General features: G+C 37.6%; 1 long non-coding RNA gene across 1 annotated transcript; it reads left to right on the top strand.

The window, feature by feature from the left end:
• The first annotated feature begins 47 nt into the window (after positions 1 to 47).
• LOC112635073 lies at positions 48 to 25,638 on the top strand. The gene is made up of 4 exons (XR_003121860.1): positions 48 to 336; positions 7,841 to 7,970; positions 13,117 to 13,284; positions 23,685 to 25,638. It is a non-coding gene; the product is annotated as an uncharacterized LOC112635073 (long non-coding RNA).
• Positions 25,639 to 26,151: the final 513 nt, after the last annotated feature.

The following is a 26,151-nucleotide window of genomic DNA, read 5'->3' as shown; positions in this document are numbered from 1 at the left end:
TCCCTGGGAACAAGGGCGAGCCCGAGCTGCGCTGTTTCCCGGGGCCCGAGAGGCCGCCTCAGGTTGACTTCAGGCATGTTGGGCTCTCCAGGAGGGAGAAGAGGCACCTTCGCCGTGAGTTGAGGACTCCTAGAACCAACCTGAGACTCCGCGGCCATATACATCTTACGACGTGTGTGTGTGGCGGGGGATGGGAGGGGAGGAATCCTGTAGAACCCAGATCCCATCATTCCAGCAACTGCCAGAGCGTTCGAGAATGTCACGCCTGTACCTGTCTTCTCTCATCTTTTGTGCCAACTGTTTTATCAAACTTCCACCCCACTTTAAGTCTTCCAGGTAGGAAAAATACAGAAAGAGCCAAGATCCCCAAAATCGGAAAAAATAAAGAGGCAGTCATAGTATGTGTCTCTATGTTTAGCAAAAGAGAAACGTGCAATTTATGTGATACACATATTGAATAGAACCATCATTCTGGGTATTAATCTCATCTATTAGAGGCAGTAAAGAAAAGTAGACTATGTGTATGGCTGTTGGAGTCAGAATTACTGGGTTTGAGCCTGCCACCTGCTAGCTGCGTGACCTTAGGCAAATGAATCTCTAGCCCCAATTTTCTCATCAGTGAATGAGTATACAAGAACCTGCCTCGCTAAGTCATTGAGAGTTTAAATGACTTAATTCATGTAAACACTTTGCATACTTCATGACACAGGGTGCCTGATGAATATTAGCTATTGTTGTTATACCATTATAACTATTATCATGCATCTGTAATCCAGAAACCTAGAAAGTCAATTTTTCTTATTTTATACCCCATCACCAATGTATCACCAAGTCTTATTCATCCTAATTTCTAAATAATTCTTAAATCTATCTTATCTGATATTCATTGCCACTAGAAATGACCTTTCTTATTAATGGACTCCTAACTATTCTCCCTTATATCACGTAGCTAGTCATTCATTCATCAAACATTTTATTGCACTCCATCTGTGTGCTTCCTGTTAGACATAGGGACAGAGAAACCATTACAAAGTCCCCACCATTCACGGACTCAAACATATATAGGGAGACAAGTATGTCAGTAATAGCTACGTGAAATGAATAAATTAAATATACAGCAAACCACTTGGGCTCCCCAGTCTTGCTGTACTCACAACCCTGTATTTCCATATGCTGTTTCTTTTTATGTCTTGATCTCCTACCTTTTCCTTGCCTTGCTAGTTATTTGTTATTCATTATTTATCCTAGACATCAATTCCCCTGTGAACCCTTCCCTGTTGGCCACTCAGCCCTATCCCAGCCACTCCGGTATGGGCTAAGTGCCCCTACCAGTGCTTCCATAACACCGTATCTCTTTGTAATACTTATCACATAGAGTTATAATTGTAGCTGTATTTCTCCATTTTCCTAGACTGTGAGCTTCTTGAGAACAGGCACAAGGTCTGACATGCAGTGGGACTGACTCAGTAAATGCAGAATGAGTGAATGGTATGCATGCAGAGTGCAGTCTTGGTGTGTGAATGTTTAGAGGATAAGTCCTATGATATATTCTACGTAAGACCTAAGACATCGTGATCTACAGGAAATAGTAAACAGTAACCATATGCCTGAGTCCTGTGTTGGTCCATTTACAAATCACCTACCATCCATGAGGCTTTTTGAAATATACTGAAAGATGTTCCTCTTGAGTACGTAACCTGTTAGCACTGTTTGAGAAGAGTGACATAGATTGTTACCTGTAATAATACTTCAGTGTTCTTGCAGCACAGAGACCAAGATACATTACAGAATGTTAGACACTCAGAATCTCAGCCTACAAAGTATGTAAAAACTGTGAGCATCTTAAGTTTGATAGCTTACCCACATATGAAAAGGACAGCTATTTCACAAAATTTAAAAATGTGAAAGATCTGGACAGGCACGGTGGCTCATGCCTGTAATCCTAGCACTTTGGGAGGCCAAGGTGGGCAGATCACTTGCGGTAAGGAATTCAAGACCAGCCTGGCCAATGTGGTGAATCCCCATCTCTACCAAAAAACAAAATACGAAAGTTAGCTGTGCATGGTGGCGCACGCCTGTAGTCCCAGCTACTTGGAAGACTGAGGTGGGAGAATCACTTGAACCCAGGAGGCGGGGGTTGCAGTGAGCTGAGATGGCGCCACTGCACTCCAGCCTGGGTGAGTGAGACCCTGTCTCAAAAGAACAAAACAAAAGGCCACGTGCAGTGGCTCACGCCTGTAATCACAGCACTTTGGGAGGCTGAGGTGGGCAGATCACCTGAGGTCAGGAGTTCAAGACTAGCCTGGCCAACAGGGTGAAACCCCATCTCTACCAAAAATATAAAAAATTACCGGGAGTGGTGGCCGGAGCCTATAATCCCAGCTACTTGGGAGGCTGAGACAGAAGAATCACTTGAACCTTGAATCACTTGAACTCGGGAGGTAGAGGTTGCCTCGAGCCAATCGCACCATTGCACTCCAGCCTGGGCGACGAGTGAGACTCCATCTTAGTGAGACTCCATCTCAAAAAGAAAAAAAGTGAAAGATTTTATAGTGTGCTCAAGATTGCCTTTTTCTCTTTATGTTTTTCTCTTTATTTTTTAAAAGTGTGAATTATAAAATTAATGTCAATTATAACATAAAATAACATTTTTTTTTATCTTAAGACTTTCTCATTTATACTTTGGGCCAGAAAAAAAGGAGATGAGTGCAAAGATACAGAAATTTTAAGTCGAACAAACCATTCTAAGGTTGTTACCCTTAGTTATAACTTTTATTACTTGTTTGCCTCCGTTTTGTTTTCAGAGTTAAGAAAATGTGTATTTTCATGGTATTTTCCAGTTGCAAACTGACTTCATATTAATGATTATGTGAGTCTTGTACAAAAAAAAATTTGATGCAGGTGGAAAGGTAGTTATTCTTCATTTTTGTGGATGGGGAGCTTAGGCCACCAGAGTTAGGGCCCTGGTGTTTGGAATGCAGGTGAGTATCTTATAAATGAATGAAGTGAAAGCATATTGAAGTTTTGTGTCCAGTAGTATGGCAGACTAGAGACTCTGGCTGATTCTCAAACCAAAAGCAACTCAAAAGTGCTGAATAAAACATATAAAACATCTTATCAAACATATCAAAGAGCTGGCAAGAATTATAAGAAACCCTGAAGGGCACAAACTAGGTATAAGTGAGAACCCAGACTGGTAAATAATAACAATGCAAAAATGAAATGGGAAAAAAAAGACAGTTATGGGGAAAATGTAGCAAAAGTAATTAATCTATCATTTCCTTGCCTGCCAAAATAGCTACTGAGTGCCAGTGCTTGTGTTCTTATAAAAACTGGCTTTTGCAACTCCTGTACAAAAGCAGAGCAATCTCAAAAGTGTCTGTCATTATATTAATTATGGACAACCCTGTATTTCAGGCCCCCTTTCTGATGTTGGAATAAATGACTGGGAAAAATTGGAAAGCTGAGAGAAAGGGTTTAACAGAGAGCTTAGACTCTGAAAAATATGATGCCCCCCTTCAAAAGAATCACTTTAACAAGCCACATATATATAACAAAACGTTTTGAGAATTGACTTTAGATCCAGTTTATCTCACACACAAATTGCCATCCATCAAACAAATATTTATTTGTTGCTTCTCTGTGCTAACCATGTAAGTAATTTTCAGTAAGAAGGAAGAGAAGGAGAGATGAGACACAATGAGAGGGCTTCCTGGCCTCCCCTTACTTTTTAATACCAGCTACCAATCTATTACTGAGGCTTCCTTCATCCCTTCCCATAGGTTCTGTGAGAAATCCTTCTGTCCTTAAAATAATTCTCCCTTTTTGTTTTATATAGCTTTGAATGATTCCTACTACTGCCACCAGAAAATTATCCTAAACAATATATTTTCATACAGGGATTGGTTTCTGTAACAGCTAAAAACCTCAAAGTAACAGTAGCTTAAAGAAAATAAAATGTATTACTCTCACGTCAGTGCAGGTGACTCTCTAATCAGCAAATCCATGGGCTCCTTCCATCATGTGGCTTTACCATCCTGAAAAGCAGCTTCTACCTTATGATCCGTCATGGCTGCTCAACCTCCTTACATCCTTTTTCCGGTGAGCATAAAGGAGGTAGGGGCAGAAAGGAACACGCCTCTATTCTAGGCCACTTGCAGAAGTTGTAAACACTACACTGTACTCTCTCGGTCAAGTGTAGTCTCTATTGGGTAGCCATGGCCCAGCTAAAAATCAATGGTTCTAACACTAATGAAGAAGGGGAGAACGTATATTAAAGAGAACTAGCAGTCTCTACTTCATCACCTGAGATGAGGCTTAGGATGAGAGAAATGGAGATGGGGTGGAACATACAAATAGAACAAAGGCAGTGCTAGGAAAACATGCAGTGTATTCAGAGATGGTAAGCAATGCAGCTTAATTGGCTCATGGAACAAGTGCAGGTGGATAGATAAGCCTGGAAAGATATGCAGGAGCCAGATTGTGGAAAGATCATAAATGCCAGACTGAAGAATATAGAATTTGATAGAAGAAGGTTTCTGAAAGATTTTTGAGCTGGAGAGTAAAATGATCAAAACAATGCTTTAGGAAGACTTGTGTTGGCAATGCCTAGAATATATTTGAGGAAAGAATGACTACAGGCAAGGAAATTAGATAGGAAGCTACAATGAGATAGTGCCTATACTTCATGAAAACAGAGAAGAGGAAACATTTCAAAGGATGTTGTCTGATGCAGCAAGTGATTAGATGTCCCACACCTCTCTCATGCACGCGCACACACACACACAGAGCTTACTTACTCAGCATCCATTATACCTTTTTGAGATCAGCACGTTGATGTTACTTGGAGAAGCATCTTTCCACCATATTCAGTTCACATGATTCCAGTGGAACTGAATTCCCCCAACTCCAGGGGGGAATATGTGATGCAGGCTTGACCATTCAGAGAATACTCCTAGTCTCTGTGATGGATTCAGTGATAAGCAAATGACTCAAAAGTCAGTTCTGGGACTTTTGGGTTAACATTGGGAAAAACGAATCTCTCTATATGGATTGCTGAGATCAAATGTAAGCTGCTGGCAACAATCTTGCCCCCATTGGAGAATATGCCTAAAAATGGAACTAACATGGAGAAGGCAGATCTGAGAGAAAAGAAAACCAAGTGTGAGTCCTAATGACATCATTTTACTTCCTGGATCAACCTGTGACTGAAACCAGAGACCCTGGACTTTTTAGTTACCTGAACCAGTAATTTTCTCTTTGCTTATGCCAGATTATGTTGGGTTTTCTGCCACTAGCAACTGAATATACAGAAATAATGGTGAGAAAGTAATCAATGAGAATTTCAAGTTTTAAAGACAGTATCATCTACCTTTGCCATATATAATATTAATCAGTTTAGCTCTGATCAATTTTATCTGTTCCAAAAAATCCAATCTACATTCAAAGAGAGGGTGTTTGGGGCCGGGCGTGGTGGCTCACATCTGTAATCCCAGCGCTTTGGGAGGCTGAGTTGGGCAGATCACCTGAGGTCTGGCGTTCAAGACCAGCCTGGCCAACATGGTGAAACCCTGTCTCTACTAAAATTATAAAAATTAGCTGGGCACGGTGGTGGGTACATGTAATCCCAGCTACTAGGGAGGCTGAGGCAGGAGAATTGCTTGAACCCAGGAGGTGGAGGTTGCAGTGAACCAAGATTGGGCCATTGCACTCCAGCCTGGGCAACAGAATGAGACTGCGTCTCAAAAAAAAAAGAAAAAAGAGAAAGAAACAAAAGGTGTTCATTATGATTGGGAATGTTCACAGTAATGCCGTGAAAACTCTGAAAATAATCAGACTCATAGATGATTGGAGTTAGAAGAGACCTTTAAGTCATCTCCCATCACCATCTATTTTCACAAATGAGAAAGCTGAGACCCCGGAAGAGGAAGTGATTTTATCCAAGGTCACAGAGCTAAAATGTCCCAAAGCTGAGTCTTGAACCCAGGTCTTTGGAATACTAATCTATATATTTCCATTGTATCATCCTGAACTTCAAAACAGGACATCTAAAAAATGTTGTTGAGTACATTCGAAATACATATGACACAAATACAGACAACTTCCCATGAAGCAACTATTTTGAAAAGACTATTTATTTTGAAAGCATGGGAGTGGCAGCAATGTTCACCACATTCTTGTGAGGATAGATGGTCTTCTGCACAGTGTTGCTGTGACTCATGCCATTGTACATTAAGTGAAACCAACCATGCTGTATTAACCACTAATAACTGGACCTAGATAGATACCTGAGCCAAAAGCAACCCTGTGTGGCTAGATTGAAGATGAGAAAGGTCAAACTTTTGAAGTGGCATGAAGCTCTCCCCAGTAGGGATCCTCCATTCTGTCAAGGGAAATCAACCCAGTCAGTCCCCCTCCCTTTGCAAATATGAATGCTAAGTATGCACACAGAGGGTGGTCATTCAAGTTCAACTGGTAAGCCAAATCAAGATAAACTCTTCTTCATTAGGCTTACTACATCCTCATTATAGAAATACTGGGATCCACATATCCTGTAATACCTAATCTCTATATTTTTGCAATAATTATGCATGAATTCCTTTACTTATTGAGTGTCCTTTACATGCCAGATACTTTTCAGCTACTTGGAAAATGACAGAGAATAAAATAATGTCCCTGCTTTAATAGCTTTTACATTCTAATGGAAGAGACAGTACAGATGTAAGTATATAACATAATGTCGAGTAATAATATGTGTGTGTTATGAAGAAAAATAAAGTAGGACTCATTACTTCATGAGAACTTTATCACATAGCCAAACATGGCTACAAGGGAAGACAGAAAACGTGGTCTCTATGTCAGCAGTCATCTGCCCGGGAAAAAGAACTAGCAGTCTGCCCCAAAAATAAAATAAAATAAAATTAAATTAAATTAAAATTAAAATTTAAAAAGTACGAGTAGAAACAGGGAAGAAGTTACACTTTGATGTATCTAACACATCCACAAATTAATGAACAATTCATCTTTTGTTTAAATTAACCATAAGGTAGTATTTGCCTGGTTATTCACATAAACACATAGATAACTTGTATTTCTTGGGTTACTTTGGGGGAGTCTTGTCTCTCAGTGTTTGCCCAATTTTGATGCTGTCATTCATCAGTTATTTATTGTGTGTCATTAGTGGGCTAAGTAATATCCAATTAAACAGATGACAGAACATTTCTGAGGCAGAAAGAAAAGTTTCTCTATTCTCCAAGGAAAATATCCCTGCCTCAGTACCCCTTCTATTGCTGCATATTTTATCTCAGCCAGTGTTTTTTTTTTTTATTTTTTAAAGCGACAGATAAAATTGTATATATTTACTGTGTACCCTCAGCCAGTCTTATTTATAAAAACAATATCTACTCCGTTTCCTATACCAAGCGTTCTCACATAAATACCCATGCCCTTGTAAGTCATTCAGTTATTTATTGAGTGACTACTACGTAAAATATGCAGTTGGTGAACCACTAGCATCAGAATCACCTGAGATGCTTGTTTAACTCAGGCTTTATGAATCAGAAGCTTTAAGAATTAGGCCTGTCTGAAATTTCTCAACAAACATTAGAAGCAATTTTTATGACACTTTAGGAATCAACAGTAAAGAATGCATGGTACACAGTAAAGCAGAAAATTCTCCAAACTACAATCTAGCTGAGTTAACATAATATATACATAAAACAGTGATTTAAAAAATGTATCCAGAGAGTAAAGATAGCATCCTCTATTCTTCCACCTCTCAGAAATTACTCAGTAACAAGGATAATGACTATAATACAAAATTCATTTTCATTGAAAACAGTAGATACCTGAAACCCTGAACTACAATATATGTGAAATACAGTGAAAGGCAGAAATACTTTGATAAAAGATGTAAATGCCTGCAGGCTGCAGAAGACGTCATCAACATCAACAAAGCACACTTCACAAAAGTAAGTGACTTACCCTAGAGACAAAACCAACAATCTTTCATTTGAAATAAAGGAATCAAGTATGTGGACAGGCAGCAGTGTCTTCCTTCAACCTGGTTGATTATAAAAGAGAAGGTGATAAGCACCATTGGAAGAAGAATCATTCAGACATACCACATATGCAGAAGCATTGTGTTGGTGAGGCAAAATGGAAAAAATATATACAGACTGCGACGTGAGCAGCCCTGTGATTGCGAGTTTCTCTTAGTTAAAAGTAGAAGCCAAAGGAACTCATCTACACAACTTCTGTGTCCTAAGCAGAATTCCTACTAGGCTGAAACGTGGTCCAGGCCTCTCAGCACAAACCTTCTGCAATTAGCATTTCTCGGAAAACCTCTTCTCCAAACATGAACAGTCAATCAAAAAGTAATCAATCATCCAGGCACGGTGGTGCAGGCCTGTAGTCCCAGCTACTTGGGAGGCTAAGGCAGGGGATCTCTTGAGCCCAGGAGTTCGAGGCTAGCTTGGGCAACATAGTAAGGTTCTCTCTAAATTTTTTTTTAATTTTAAAAGTATGTATATAAAACCCATACACATTTTACAAAAATATATGTAAACAAAAAGATACATATTTAATGCATTTGTATGACTGCTTATCCAGGGGAGGATAAGAATAGGAATAAAAAGGAAACCATAAATAAATAAAACTAGCCTTCCATGAATCAATTATGATAATGTGGCATGAACTAATAAGTATGACTAACTCAACTTTCTTAAGTCCCTTCACTGGAAATTTTTTTTAAAAGCAGCAGAACCACAAAAGGAACTTAAATATGAATTGAAAAAGTGAGAGGAAAAAATAACTATTTAAAAAATGAAGACAAAATTAACACAAACTTGGAATAAACACTTGTTAAGGGGAAAAAAAAAGCAAAATAAAGAATGTTTTAAGAATCACAAAATACCAGATTGAGAAAAGCAAGTTAAATGAAATGAAAATGAAAAAAACGATTAGAGAGAAAATTATGTAAATGGAAAGAAACAAAAGAAATCCAATATGTACATAATCTAACCAAAGAATCTAGAAGTTGGAACAGGAAAAAAAAAAGCAGATAAACATTTTGAGACACTTTCAGAAATAAAAGACCTAAATCTATAGATTGAAAGAGCATACCATATCCCAAATAAAAAAATGACAAGAATAATCAAACTAAGACCTAGTCTAGCATAGCTACTGGATTTCCAAGAGAATGAAAGAATCTTTTGGGCATCCAGAGCAAAATGATCAAGACATCTATAAGGGGGAAAAATTAAAATGTAATTCTAAAGATTTCATACCCAAGGATTTCATACCAGAGTAACTTATTCAAATAAAAATATAATGAACACTTTTGAACATGCAAGCAGTATGGTTTTCATATTGCCCTTTTTTATAGGATATTCCTAGAGAATGAATTTAGAACTATGAGCAGTGGGAGGAGACTGGTAGCAATCATTAAATCCATTTATCTATAGAAGCAAATCTAAAATAATGTTGAGAATTATGGTCATAGAACAGAGAGTAACTGCTGTAAGTCTTGACAATATCACAATGAAATAACCAACAAAAGCTGAAAGAGAAAAGAAATAAGGTAAACACTACAAAAATAATACAATTAGGGGGTGAAGAGGCGGGGAACAGGAAACATACTGCTCAACGCTTTCAATAATGTATAAAAAATAGTTTCAAAGTTACTAAGATGACCACTGGAACAAAAATGCAAACCTTTCAAGTTCAAAAAACATGCATACACAAAGAATATATATACAGGCCATATAGTGAAAAATAAATGAGCACTACAAACAAAGCCTAACAAAAAAACAAAAGATAGGTAAAGTAAAATCAAACATGACATGACATTCTTTTCAATAAGCACTGAAAATTTTCAATTAATTTTCTCAACTGGGATATCAGGGCAAATCTCAACCTTGTGCTATATACATAAGACACAGTGAAAACAAAATGATTTAGAAAGGTGGAAGATAAAAAGATAGGTGAAGGCATACCCAGTAAATTAAAACCAAGATCAAGATTTTATCTCAAAGTTAAATTCAAGGAAAAAGTATTAAATGAGACAAAGATAGATACTTTATAAAACATGAGATGCTAAAGTAAGATTTCACACTTATGAATATCAATGTACCAAATAACATAGAATTAAAATTTATAAAGTAAAACTACATCAAATTCAAAGAGAAATCCACAGAAAACATGACTAGTTAATTTATCTCATCCAGAACAGATCAAGTGGTCAAAAATTAAGTAAGGATATAGAAGACCTAAATAACATAATTAGCAAAGTAGATTGTATATGTACATTTATGTATTTATAAATGTATATAAATATGTGAGTGAAAATAATACATTTTCTTTTCATGTACCATAGACTGGTCACAAACATTGATTAAGTATCTAAAGGTGCTTCAGATAGACCTAAAAATTTTGTCTCTAATGGACAAGGGAAATGCTCCTTTATTCTCAGCCCCCTTTATTATTTTTTATTTTTTTAATTCTGCTCTTTTTTTGAAAATGTAAGTGAGTACAAATGAAGAAAAAGAGTGAAATAAGATTGTACACACTCATTTTCACTTTTAACAATTATCAGTGAAGTACCAATCTGTTTCATCTATACCTCCAACAACTTCTTGCCATCCTGCATTTTATATTTAGTTTCTTTATTAACTTTATTAAGGTATAATTTACATACCATAAAATTCACTCATTATAAGTATATGAATCAATAATTGTTAGTAAATGTATGTGCAACCACACTACATTCCAGTTTAAGAACATTTCCATTATCCCCAAAAGATCCTTCATGTCCATTTGCAATAATTTTACTCTTAACCCCAGTTCTAGGCAACCGCTGATCTGCTTTCTGTCTATATGTTTGCTTTTTCTCTCAACTCCTTTTAACTACAGCTGGCTTCTCTTTTGTTTCATCTGCATTTTGAACTTCCAGCTTGGAAAAAAAAAAGTTTGAAAACCATTATGACATACACTTAGTTAAATAACAATGTAAAAATATATTTTATTTTAAATTTAAGATGTACGTCCCATGTGCAAAATATATGGAATGGAATGCTCCAAAGCAGCAGTATCCAGTACGTGATCTAACTGATCCTGGTTAGGTAGAACACAGAAACTTTGCAAAGACTATCTCAAAAAGGAATTTGAGAAGTTTGGTCTAAACGTGGATGTTTATTGTATGTGCGGTACCTACAGTGAAAGAGGGGAGAAATGCTTTAATACTAATTCAAGCATTAAAGTGGTCTGATGCTCCTTGCATCGTTCATCGGGTGTGTTTTTGATTTGATCTTTGAAAGAAAGCTTTTCCTGGTCTAAGAATAGAAATTATCATGGTTGCCAACATTCTTCATGCCTGTACTCCTAATCATCATCGGTTTGGGCAAAGACAAAACAGCGTATGTAGTCTGGGTTTATTTTAATGCAGTCAGAAGTGTAGGTTATGGGTACTTGTTAAAGAGATGTTTTGAGGTCCAGAACCTTGGGGAATTAAAGAGCTCTCACTGGCCCAACTTATTCAACATTCAGGGGCCCAAGAGATTGTGCTTTCCTGTTGTTCTAATGAAACATCTTAATATACTGAACTTGCAACCACAGGGGAAAGGAAGGGCTTTTGTTTCAGAAAGTAAACATCTCAGGCATAAACCAGGCATACGAGTTGAGCTCAGGTCAACTGCCTTGAGCTTAATGGAATTACAGATTTTGAGGAGTTGCTATTTTGGTACTATTTTGGTAGAAATAAAGTCCAAATTTTAGAAGACATATTCTGATGAACATGAATCATACTTCAAGTTTCTGCAGCTGCTTTTGGTGTGCAAACCCCAAGATGTGTTTGAATTACCAAGTGTCTCCCCTATCTGTGCAGCTTGATTGCAAGAGGAATTTAATTTCACAGACCTGAAAGGGAAACTTGCTATCAAAAAAGACAAAATTTAATTAGAATTTGAGTAGTGGTATATGAATCACAAAATTATCTTAAATTTTATTCTTCCATGAAACTACTGAAATCCAGACTGATGGCAATCATACCATCAGAAACAAAAATTTGGAGTAGAAATTCAGCTATATACTGCTTGTATACAGTCTAGACGGTTCAAGAATTGTTTAGTCACGTATACAACTGGATTATCATTGACATAATCAAAATTAATTAACAAGTTTCTGTTTCAGGTAAGTATCTTTCAGGACCAAAAATACTCTGACATCATCCCTGTGTGAAATTATTCTTGCCAGACAAGCAGGAACTTTTGGCCACAAGAAATGGGCATCTGTCCCCAATTCAATGCTAGCAGTGCCAGCTTAGGGCCCAGATGATTCAGGTAATTGTAGAAACTGACCCTGAGGCAAAGAGTTGGAAACAGTGTTAGAAATATCTGAATATTGCTTAGGCTGATATTTTATAAGAAGTAAATGAACAATACATACTCTTAATTGGTCTGTCTCTTGGGGTCCTGAAATTTCCAGCATATTGCAATTATGAGGCTTTTTTTTTCTTTTTTTTCCGAGATGGAGTCTCACTCTGTCACCCAGGCTGGAGTGCAGTAGTACAATCTCAGCTCACTGCAACCTCTGCCTCCTAAGTTCAAGCAATTCTCATGCCTCAGCCTCCTGAGTAGCTGGGATTACAGACACCAGCCACCATGCCCAGCTAATTTTTTGTATTTTTAGTAGAGACCGGGTTTCACCATATTGGACCAGGCTGGTCTCAAACTCCTGACCTAAGGTGATCTGCCCACCTCAGCCTCCCAAAGTGCTAGGATTACAGACACGAGCCACCACTCCCAGCCCAGTTATTAGGCTTTAAGTAACATCTAGCCAAGAGATATGAGTCATACCTAGCTTTGGTAGGCTATATGTACATTTTTATTAACAGAGTTGATTAGGAGAGAATTCAGGCCACATGCTTATAGATTTCTTATTATTCCTAAAATGTGAACATTACTATTCTAAAGAGTTGGAGAAGATTTCTGGCGTGAACATGAGTGGGTATATTAGTATTTTCTCTTTTCTATCTTTGAAAATCATTCCGGAGATAAAAGGATAAAAACACAAACCCCACCTTCCAAAATCTGCAAGCCCATTTTTTTTTTTCTTTTGCAGAGTATGACACAAATATACTGCCCAGGTTCTAAAACATGTATAAGAGTTGACAAAATCAGCTGAGGTTGAGCAGAAATTATATAGGAAAAAATAGGAAAAATGCAGAGACCAATCTCAGCTGCAAGAAGGCTCGGCTAGACACTGCAAGCAGAAGTATAACCCCTGAAGGTAAGAGACACATCCTGAGTTACGAAAACATTATCCTTGTTTACAAAAGTGGATGTGGGAACTGGGCAAACCATGCTGGCAACGAAAGTCCCCTATACCCAGTTTGATTCAAAAAGACAGTGCAAGTGAGACTACACAAAGAATCACACAGATAAGCCATATTCACAGGAAGCAGTCTGTTCATGTGGCAGCAGAGAAGTGAGTCTGCACTAAGTCAAAAACAGCTTCTACCTAACCTTGCTGTCATACATACCAGAACTCTTGCAAATAGTTGGTCCAGGAAGACCCAGTTCACTCAGTGATAATAAATAGGAAAGGGAAAGGAAGTAGCACATCACCAATACAAAGAAACAATAACAAAATTTTAGAAAAAGGAGCAAAATCTAACAGATGAAGAATGCTTTACAAGTGAAATGGTAGCTCTGGCAGATGAAATTTTTAGAAATAAGTTTCCCCAAATTAGAGAAAAGAATGAGACCATAACCTCAATAAAAAGAAAATTATAAAACATAAATATAGGAATTTGAGGAAGATTTAGAGACATAGAAGGTGCTAAAATGCAACAGAAGAATTTAGAAAAGAAGTAGTAGAAAAAACAAAACCATCACAGAAATAAAGACAAAATTAGAAGGGAAGTGAAAAGAAAAGAAACATAAAGGAAGATAATAAGAATTATAGAGAAAAGAAATTTAAAAAAACAAGCAAAATGAAATGAAAAAATAGAAAGGATTAGACACAAAATAATATATACAGAAAGCAGGCAAAGGAGATTTAAAAAAAAAAAAAACAACTTACAACTAGCGCCCCCAAGGAAAAGATCCAAAATAATGGAACAAACAAATACTTAAAGATATGAAAGATACGACTGAAGAAAACTTTCCTCAATCAAAAAAAAAAAAAGTACACCTCTTTATTGAAAGGATGTAGTATATGCCAGGGACATTTTACCTGACATAATTACCGACTACAATGAAAAGGAAATAATCCTTTGGAGAGGTTACAGATAATCAATCAAATCCTTTGTAGAGGTTGCAGATAATCAAATCACTTATGAAGGGAAGTGCCATCCTGTCTTTAAATCTCCACACAACAACATCTGTTCCAAAAAGACATTAGAGCAATGTATACAAGATACTCAAGTAGAGAAAGTGGACACAAAGTCTTTATGTCTAGCAAAACTGTATTTCAAGTATAAAAACTACAGAGTTTAAAATATGCAAAACTCAGCTAGCATTGTTTCTATTAGCCCTTCTTAAAAAAACTACTAAAGATGAACTTTAGGTAACAAAAGATAATTGGCAGAAGGCCAGTAAAAGGACTGCTTGTGAATGTTGTGTCATTAACAAATGATGTCTTTCCTTTGTGCCCTCTGGAATTCATCCATCTGCAGCCAAATCCCCTATATCCTTAGCCTCTTCTCTGAACATTTCATTCACCCTCTTGCTCTAGAAAACCAGCTCTCTCCTGAGGATACGCTTCACCTGAAGCCATCTTACATAGTGGCTGCTTTTTTTCTTCCACTGTCCTTGTGCATCTGGGCCTACATTTGGGGAAGGCCACCTCTTTACTCCTCATTGCCACTTTCAGACTTTTCTCACTTGTCTCCCTAAAATTCTCCCAAGTTAAATCACATGTTATCAGATTAACTCACCCAAAAATGTTCATTTTTGCTGTCATCTATTGACACCTGGGTCAGTCTCTTTCATTTCTCAGTGCTATTAGCTCCAATCTGATAATCTCTCTGTTTAGTCTTAATTCTTAGTGATTTCAACAACTAAGGTAGGTGATCCTTCCAACACCATAGTTTGTCAGTTTTTTAAATTTCTTCACTCAAATGACCTTGTTCTCCACCATACCTCAGTCATTCACCCTATGGTCATGCTCTAGATTGTGTCATTATCAATAACATAATTATCTTAGTTTCATCATTCTATTCCCTGACATCTCACTTTCTGTCTTTCCAATTTACTCCCTTTGACACCCCGTGATGGTTAATACTGAGTGTCAACTTGACTGGATTGAAGGACACAAAGTATTGACCCTGGGTGTGTCTGTGAGGGTTTTGCCAAAGGAAATCAACATTTGAGTCAGTGGACTGGGAAAAACAGACTCACCCTTAATCTGGGTGGGTACCATCTAATCAGCTGCCAGCAAGGCCAGAATATACGCAGGCAGAAAAATGTGAAAAGAGAGACTGGCCTAGCCTCCCAGCCTACATCTTTCTCCCATGCTGGATGCTTCCTGCTCTCAAACATCAGAGTCCAGGTTCTTCAGTTTGGGAACTTGGACTGGCTCTCCCTGCTCCTCAGCCTACAGATGGCCTCTTGTGGGACCTTGTGATTGTGTGAGTTAATAATTAATAAACTCCCCTTTATCTATCTATCTATATCTATCGATCTATCTATCTATCTATCTATCTATCTATCTATCTATCTATCTATCTATCTATCTATCTATCTATCTATATTCCATTAGTTTTGTCCGTCTAGAGAACCCTGACTAATACACACCACAACAATCCTTTGAGCCCTAATTAAGGTTAAAGAGGAAAAGTGACATATATACAAAGTTACTTCTTGCAGCATTGTCCCTGATAGAAACAACCAAATGTACATCTTAAAATGCTAGGTTAAAAAATTATTTAAGGGCTGGGTGTGGTGGCTCACGCCTGTAATCCCATCACTTTGGGAGGCCAAGGTGGGTGGATCAGTTGAGGTCAGGAGTTCGAGACCAGCCTGGCCAACATGGTGAAACCTCATCTCTATTAAAAATACAAAAATTAGCCAGGTGTGGTGACAGGTGCCTGTAATCCTTGCTACTCGGGAGGCTGAGGTGGTAGAATCACTTGAACCCAGGAGGTGGAGGTTGCAGTGAGGCGAGATTGCACCATTGCACTCCAGCCTGGGTGACAGAGTGAGATTCTGTCTCAAAAAAAAAAAAAAAAAAATTAAGGAAGGGAGCAGTTACTTGAGCTAGGAAACAAAGAAGTATATGCAGAGGGCTGGTTGACAGGAGCTGTCACCTTCAGCCAGGAGGTACAGCCAGCCTGTGGTGGTGACACAGCAAGGCAGGAACCTTGGAAATAAATACCTAACCTCCCTCTTATCACTCTCTCTTGTTTTCTGCCATTGACTCAGAAACCGAATAATAGTTATTAAATTACCTTTTTTAGGTCACTTTGAGAAGATGAGGTATCGAACAGCCACTACTATTAAGCAAGGTACAAGTATCATAACACTAGTGCCATCTGAGAATCCATGTCAACCCTTATCTAAGGAAGTAGCTCCCAACCTGGGGATCTCTGGGTCCTTGAGGGCTCTTAAAGTAGTTATGGAGCTCATTGAACTATTTTCAACATTTCAAAAAGGTATCACGTAGCAATTGTACACCCGTCCTTGATAAAACAGCACAAGCAACTGAAATGTTATGTTTTCTGGCTTTGAGTTGATGTAATAGGAACTCAATGCCGACCAGAACCGTGATAGGTGGTTTTATACAACTTTGATTAATAAAGAAAGGAGCATCATTTTAAAGAGAAATTACCCCAAGTGCAGATTCCAAGAATAGGGAAGTTCTAGGTCTTTCTCAATTTTAGACAGTCACTGAATCTGGGATGTACTGTTTATAATTTATAAATTTGTTCTACCACTAAAAGTCACAAAATATATTCCATTATTAGGATATCATAACTAAAAGATATATATTGCTATTTGTTTACCTGAAATTATTGACTGTGATAAATAATCAACGGTGTAACATGTTTATGTTAAAAACATTAAATTAGATCATGTAAAATAGAAACATATTGTTCTGGTTCTAAATTTAGTGGTCAGATTAGATTTTTTTAAGAGTCTGGAAGCACTCTTTGGTTCACTCAACATTACTAGTCAAGCACCTTTCAGGGCTAGATTACATAGAATTTTGTCCTGTCTATTTGGTCTGATCAATTTTTAAACAGTTTCATGCAGAATTTGCCTTTTGTTTTATAGCAAAATCTATGTTATTAGGCTTCTCTGATAAATAAATCAAAAGGGTACTAGAAGAAAGAATATTTTGTATTCTGTAAGACAATTACTCTCTCAAGGGGTTAGTTGACTTTTAAAATAAAGTAACAGGGTTCATTAAAGTCAGGAAAATTTGCAGATTTCAGAAATACTATAGTTAAATATTTTAGGGTAATTGGGGAAAGGGTACCAGCGTGATCTTCAGAGGCTTAGCAGTGACTTGGAGACAGACAAGGAAGAGCTGCCTAGAAAATAGAAAATAGAAAAAGCAGATGGAATTCCTGTTCCTTCCCATAAGGGATCATTAAGTTCAAAACTGTCAAGATGTCAAAGCATTAACAAGATTAAAAACAAAAGATAAAAGGTTTTCCTCCAAAACAAGCCTGAAAACTGAGGTGCTTTTGATGTGGAAGACATGTAAAATTTCCCATGTGGTGGTGATTTTCTTATCAATGAACACTTGAAACCCCTTGTCAGGGAATGCAGTGTGACCTGTCTCCCAGGGTCTCACCTTTTAGCCATTGCCTGATTAATTTCATCTGCCTCCACGACAGGGCTCACAAAACCAGGCCGGGCAAAGTTTGATCCATAGAATTCTATTTTTCTATCCGTTCAAGACACTTATTCGCTAACAAAGTAACTCAAATGGAAAAGCTTTGGTAATATGCAAAAATAAAAATCAATCTCCTCTCAGGGTTTGGAGCCTCATTAATTCGGGGCCATCATTAATGCAATCACAAGCATCAGATCGGTAAAGCTCCAGACAGGCATGGTGACTGATTTTAAATAAGATCTTTCTTTTCAAATGATTCTTGTATGTTAAAGCTGTCCTCCCCAAAGACTCGTACAATAATGTAGAACTTGGGGGACAACCTGAATGTCCATCAATAGGGAAATGGCAAAATAAATTACAGCATATCCATTCTCTTGAGTCTTAGGCATTTGTTAAAAAGGATAAGTTTGATCTCAAAATACTAACATAAAAAAATGGAGCTTTTCACAAATAAACAAATAGGACAGGAAAATACGATTCAATTTTGCAAAACAAGTGTATTGGATGCAATCTTTGTGCACCTCCTCAGATTTTCTCTACTGCCTCTCTTTTTCTGAAAGTAATCTCCACACCCCTGTTGCACCCCTACCACAACCACTGCCTTTAGTGGGCTCCCAGGGCTGGCCGGAGTTCGAATTGGAACCCTGAGCCTGCATGGCCCTTAGTCCTGACATGCTGAGCCCTATCAGCATTGGGTTGTCACTCTTTTTCTAGGTTTAGATGAAATGCCACCCTATGGAGCGAGTGGGGTGGGGGGCCAGGATTGGCTTCCTGAGTGTCTGCCAAGGGCTAGACATACAGGAAATCATCTTTTTAGGGAGTGAAATTTGGCCCATGGGATATGAGAGGCAAGAGGGTACCAAGGAGAAAAAAACCCCTCCCCTTTCTTCCTGCAGTGAGCTACTCTGAAGTGTGGTTTCTTGCAGCTTTTCCAGAGGTGTCCCGCCTGCTGAGTGGACATGCCTGCTAAGCATCTGCTATGTCTTTGCCAGGCCCCTTGTGAAATGGTGCTCTTAAGACTTCTCAACAGAATATGACCAAAGAATTAAGGTTGGTGGTGGAAATAGCAGTTACAAGTGAGAGCTATCATTCTGTGACCTAGATCAAGGCCTTGTATCCAAAACTTGGGCTAAGCATCCTTTTAAGTAGCTCCAGAACTGCAATAACAAAACTTGTCCAACTTTAAATTACAGGCATGAATGGAGAACACAGGTGACACAGGCAAATGATGTTTACTTATGCAATAAGAATTATCCTGATACTTTGTTCCAGGAAATGTTCTAAGTGCTGGGAATTTAGCAGTGAAGAAAGGGGACAAAAGTCCTCACCCACATGGAGTTTATTTTCTGGAACTGGAGGGGAGTGGACTGGGAGAACAGTAACCAAGGGTATCAAAAATTCATTTTAGCCCTTAGTTTCCTAGCAAAGCCAGCTCTGAAAAAAACTTGTCAAAGCAAGAATTCTGTCATTTCCTTCCCTGGGGCTAAAAGTCTTTTGCATCATGTTTAGCAACTTTCCCACTTCCACTCCTCCCAAAGACTTACTCTGGGCTGTGTGTCTGGAGCCTCCTGGGAGAGAAGCATACCTTATCAATGTCACAGACCTCCATTTGAAAAGCTAGCAGATCCCAGTCAGGGGCATAAGCTAACTGCCAGAGCCAGGGCAAAGTGCAATGGGCCATCATTAATGCAGTCACAAGCATCATGTGGTGGTGTGTGTGTTGCTCATTGTGTTTCAAGGTTGTTAGCTCAGCTAATGTGTTTTTTATTTTAATAACTTCATAATACTAATAGTCTCTGATATTTGCAGGGTGCTTTTGTATTTACAGAGCTTTTTCACATATAGTAACCATTTTATTCATACTCCAACTCCCATGATATAGTCAGAACAGGTTTTATTTTCCTCTTTTTGCTACTGAAAAGATTGATGTCTGAGAAGTTACATCCTTTGCCCAGGGTCATCCAGCTAGGAAGAGCAGAGTCAATATGAGGATCCTTCTGACTTCTTAATAGTATTATTGCCTCTATACTTTTGGGGCTATTTCTCTCCAGATAGAATTTTAATTATTTTGATCACATTTAATTATAATAACACTGTGGGTAAAAATGCGGAGCTCCAGAGTGGGCTGGTGGAAAAGAACACTTGGGGCAGGTGTGTCTTTGGTATCTTAAATAAATTAGATAGACTTAGCCGGGCGAGGTGGCTCACGCCTGTAATCCTAGCACTTTGGGAGGCCGAGATGGGCGGGTCACGAGGTCAGGAGATCAAGACCATCCTGGTTAACACAGTGAAATCCCGTCTGTACTAAAAATACAAAAAAAAATAAAAATTTGCCGGGCATGGTGGCGGGCACTGCACTCCAGCCTGGGTGACGGAGTTCTTTTCCACCTTCAGGTAGAGCCAATGCTGTCAGAATCACTTTCAAGTAATAGACATATGACTGCTTAGACTATGTAATACAGCCGTGGGCCAGTGTTTATAGGCAACTAGGGCACTTCTGGTACAGCTGCAGTTCTTTCTGTCTGCATGCTGGCTGTCAGGAGCCAGCTGTCCCCACCCTGCCCCCCTTCATCCCCACTCCAGATTCAGCATCCAGATCATACGATTTGCTCCTCCCCTTCCCCCCATGTCTGATATTGCTAGGGTGACCATGTAACTATTTTGCGAGAGAAAAAGGAGAGAAAAAGGAGGCGCTATTGAATAATTACACCAGGACAACAGGTGTAAACCAGTACTCTACATTTCACCACCGAACAAGGGGTGAAAACTTTAAAAATAATAATACTAATGATAACTGATTACAAAAGAAGTCCTGAAAAGTTGCATGTTATGTAAATGAAATTTCAGATATATAGGAAAGCTAGCTAATTAAGGAAATTCTTAACTATAAATTCTTTGGAAACATAAGAAAAAAAGTTTCACAAAACACTTTACTATCTTTTATGTAAGGCTGTAAAGTTTAAATTTTCTGTAACAGTTTCTTAATACATGCAATATATATTGGCTGCTGCTACACATAGTCGAATATTTAATTCTCACAGAGAGCCTGTGGAATGGTATGCCTTGTTAAGATATCATGCTAGAACACATACTACTGCCCACCCTACCAACAAAATATTTATTCATATCATTTGCTTTGTTTTTTAATATTGTAAAATAATACATGCTCATTATAAAAAATTAGAAAAATATAGAAAAGTGGAAAACAAAATAAATCACCCTTAATCATCACGTCACCAATAACCATTAGCAACATTCTGATGTATTTTTTCAAATGTTTGTATTTGTACAACTATTTTGACTTAGTTGTGATCATACTATATTTACTATCCTGCTTTTCACTTAAATTATATTACACACATTTTGCCATGCCATTATGAATTATTTATAAGCCTAATTTAAAATACCTGTACAGTAATCTATTATGTGGGAAACATAATAGATTTTACTTAACTTATCCCACTTTGTAGGGCATTTGGGTTGTTTCCAACTTCTTATTATAAATAATGCCACAATGAAGACTTCATACTAAAAGCTCATTTGGTAGTTCATGTTATTTCTTGAAGGTAGATTTCAGAAACTGAAATTATCTTAAAGTAAGTGAACATATTTAAGGTTCTTGTTACATATTTAAAATTGCCTTCCAACAGGTTTTTCTTCAGTTTACATACACATCAAAAATAAATATGACTCTCACCAGCACTGAATATTTTCATATATGAAACATATGGTTTTTGTTTTGCATTTCTTTGATTTCTACAGAGGCCTAGCATTTTCCTGTATACTGACTAACCTAATTGCATTTTCTATATTTTTGTTCATATTATTTGTACACCAGAGTTGTTACTAAAAGTACAAATTCTAAATATCTATAAAATTACCTTAAAGAGTTCTTCATGTTTTGACTTGATAAAAATTACAAGATCTGGCCGGGCACAGTGGCTCACACCTGTAATCCCAGTACTTTTGGGAGGCGGAGGCAGTTGGATCACCTGAGGTCAGGACCAGCCTGGCCAACATGATGAAACCCTATCTCTACTGAAAATACAAAAATTAGCCAGGCATGGTGGTGTGCGCCTGTAATCACAGCTCCTCGGGAGGCTGAGGCAGAAGAATCACTCGAACCCGGAAGCAGAGGTTGCAGTGAGCCAGGATCATGCCACTGCACTCTAGCCTGGGTGACAGAGCTAGACTCCATCTCAAAAAAAAAAAAAAAAAATTACAAGATCTAATAAGAATTGTTACATGGATTAAGGAATGAGAAAAATACAGTTTTCCACATGACATTAATTTCCATCCTCATTGAGAATTGGTGAAACCCTGAGTCTTGGAGGCATCCAAGGCAATGTTCTTAGTCCCAGTCAGCGGGGGTCATATTCTGTATTCATAGTCTAAGTTTCCTGATTGCCTTCCTCTGTGTTTTAATGTTTAGCTATTTCATGCCTCCTCTTGTAGAAGCTGAAGCAGATATTATTGCCATCTTAACAGGTAAGAAAATAAGGGTTCAGACAGGCGTGTGACTTATACAAGGTCACACAGCTGGTAAAGAGTAGAACCCTTTCTGATTAAAAAAACCTCACGTTTATTCCACTGATATTCCACCTGAAGTCAGATGTTTAAGAACATTCAGGAAAAGGAGGAAGAAAGGGACCTGAAAAATTTATTAAAATAGCAGCCATTAAGTACTAGAGGTGCCTTAGCCAGACTGTACTGAGCAGTAGCAAGATAAAAAGCATTCATTTCATATGCTCCAGCTTTTACTTTTCAATTTGTATAAAGATTCCTACTTATCCACAGGCGGCTCTTTTAAGTATTATCTTACCCGAGAGGGAGTAGAGCACAGTGGATGAGTGTAGGCTCTGAAATCCATCTGCCTGAATTTTTAATCCTAGCTTTGCCATTTTGCTACCTGTTGTAACCTAGGAACATTACTCAAATGCTCTGTGCCCTCAGTTTCCTAAACAGTACAGAGAAAAAGTATAGTAATAATAGTACTTACCATATAGAGTTGTAGGGAAGAGTACATGAGTTAATACACGTAAAACACATGACATGGTGCCTAGCCTGTGGAAATATGCAAGTAAGGTTAGTTGTTGTTGCTGTCATTATACCATTATATGTATTGATTCATTTAACCTCATGACAACCCTATGATCCTGTGACAACCCTACTGTGATCCCCCTTTGACTAATGAGAAAACAGAAGTTACACTAATTCTAAAAACATAGCATAAGACACTATTCAAAACTAAAAGAGAATCTCTGACTGTAAGTGTGAACTAGATTTGAAAAACACAATACATCAATGAAATATAAAAAGTTAAGGGAAATAAGTTACATTTTGCATCAAAAACAAATTAAGTAACATGACATGCTAACATAAAACTTTTTTGTCAGCACTGGATGTGCAAGAAATATTGTAGAGATTTTTAAATGTTTTTATTTGTATCATGAAGAATCCTTAGAAAAAAACTGTCTAACCCAGAAGTGTAGCAGGGATGCTGACAGATGTTACAGCCATCCTCCTTTGTACTGTTTAAATACCATGGATTCTATTCTTGATAGACTTGAATGCTTGATTTCAGATGTCTCTGACTCATATTTGTAAATAATTAATACATGTATTTAAAACATATTTTATGCATCAACACATACTTTCATTTTGAATGTAAAGTGCACACACCCCAAACATTTTCTTTAAAAAAATCAATATTTATTGAGAATAACCATGAATCAAAATTCTACAGGAAATCAACATAACTAAAATAGTTGTATGAGTACTGTCCTTAAGAAATAAGAATTTGGGAGAAATAGTTACACTCACCTTCTTCCTCTCATCCCCAGATACAGGAAAATACCTTAACTGAGGGATGGTTTCGTGCTGTGTCTTCGGAACCCCAGGGCCTGTCTCACAGAGACAAGTGAGCAGTAGCTGAAGACTGTTGTATATGTGAAGACCAGAATTTACCAATGAATGACAATTTGAATGAGAAGCTTAGAAAAAGAGAAGATGGCGGTCAGCAAGGGAAGAAGAAAAATAAAGACATGGGAAAAAATGAGAGGAATGAATATTGGCAGAGGACCAAATGGCATCAAACTCACAGCAGATAGGTTAGATTCACCTATTTCAAGAGGAAATTCTTTCCAGCATAAAGAAAACACAAATATTTAAGGTGATGAATATCTCAACTACACTAATTTGATCTTTGACTCAAATTATATGAATGTATTAAATTATCACCTATACCCTGAAACTATGCACATCTATTATGTATCAATAACTAATTTTTTTAAAAAAAGAAATGCTAGAACCGAAAAACTCTAAATAGAGAAATTTAAAAAGAAAATCAAGCTACTGAAGAGATCCCTGGGCTGTGATGGAAACAAATAAAATGGCTGATTTCTAAGGGCACTCAACTATTGAGTAAGTCTGAGCTGAAAGGTATAAAGCACAATATGGCAAATAATAATAATAACAACCACAAAAATAAGCTTCTTAGATAACCTATTGCTTTGTGGTTATAATAATTATACACTCCACTGGATAGCAAGCAATCTACTTATCTACATGTATAAGTTTGACCTGAAGTTTCTCCTATTTTTCATCTACTGGAGTAACTCAATTACTAGGGCATCTATATTTGCAAATCTGCAAAGTGAATGTTGTTATCCAATAGCCTTGCCACATGTATCCTGCATACTTTTTACATTCTTTAGCTTCCTAGATTCACTGCAGCCATCCTAGAAATTATTGAACTTCAAATTAGATGAAGTCTCCCTGAGAAGTGAAATAAATATTGCATGGAAAGAAGGAGAGAAGATTCAGATGGGGGGGGATGAAGAACCAGCCATGTGAAGGGAGCATATTTGCTAATAAACCTCACAGAGGATGACCTGAGTACACAATGCAGTTTCATACTTTTGTCTTAATGCTGCTCATTGTAGCCAACTATAATCTCTGCCTGCCTGACAATGGTTTGTCTATATGTCTGTTCCCCCACCTAGACCTGGAATTCCTTGAAAGCAGAACCTAGTCTTCATCTGTGTATCCCTAGCTCCTAGCATCAGGAGTGACACAAAGCTGTTACTCGGTATCTTTTTGTTGAATGAAGGAAGCAAAGACTCAAATACATTTTTTTCATTTTTGTGACCTTATGAAACTTTTGGCCTCCTGAAACTTTTTGACTTATGAAACTTTCTTAAGGGCTGTAAAGTAAGGTTGAATGCATTGCTTTGTGTTCAAAAATCCCTTCAGCCCCCGTGTTAGTCAATGGAAATTTATATAATCTGATTACTTATTATATCACCAAATCTCCAGAGTTGGGCACAGACTGGAGGGTGAACCCACCAATTAAAAGAGGCAGAGGGATACATGAGTGTTCACACAAGTGATAAATTAACATAAATTACTTTAAAAGTTATTTAAAATTTACATGTCTTGGAGTTAACCCTAAAGTAGCAGTTCTTAATTTAGGGCTCATGTATCTTTAGCAAGTCCAAGCATGAATCTTAGGGGGCATGTTTATGAACCACAAAAACAAACATCAAAGACAAAATGAGTTATATGAAGACGTGTGTTTTGGAAGGGAGGTGATCTACAGCTGTCATTAGATTACTGAAGGAGCCTATGATCCAAAAATAATATAATTCCTAACTTCAAACAGATATTTGCAGAGTATGACAAGAAATATGCACAAGGATGCTCATCATGGCATAAAAAGAGTGGAAAATTGGAAGTAATCCAAATGGATTTCAAAAAAGGAGTGTTAAGCACATAAATAAAACACATGTGATAGGCTGCATACAGATTTCACATTGTTGAGGGAAAGGGCAGGTTATTGCACAGCACATGTAGTATGGTCTTATTTATGGAATTAGTATGCATGTATATGTAGGCAGAGAATGTGTCTAGGCAAAGAAAGACAGTCACCAAATGTTAACAGTTATTGTTGATTGGTCGAATTTGGGATGTTTTTGTCCTTCCTTTTATACTTTCTAATTTGTTTGAATTTTTAGTGAGCATGTTGTCATTTTAACAAAATAATAGTATTTTCAAGAATTGGAGGGATAATTATAGAGAAATGTAAGGAAGGCAGAGTCATAATTGGCAAGTAAAAGAAACCTGAAAATTATTAACCTTAAGGTGAGCACCAAGAAGACCACAGCGCTCTCCAAATAGACAACGGAGTGGGACGAGTCATACATAAGCCTGACCCAGTGTGGCAATTGCTGTGTCCTAGTTTAAACACATTCAAAGGGAAGTGACAACTGGTCTTGGAAACTCCTGACTCTATCTAGTGCATTGTGAACT

This window comes from Theropithecus gelada, chromosome 11 (assembly GCF_003255815.1).
Source record: "Theropithecus gelada isolate Dixy chromosome 11, Tgel_1.0, whole genome shotgun sequence".
NCBI classification, from domain to species: domain Eukaryota; kingdom Metazoa; phylum Chordata; class Mammalia; order Primates; family Cercopithecidae; genus Theropithecus; species Theropithecus gelada.
The sequence above is the reverse complement of the archived record's forward strand: the minus strand, read 5'-3'. Positions and strand labels throughout refer to the sequence as shown.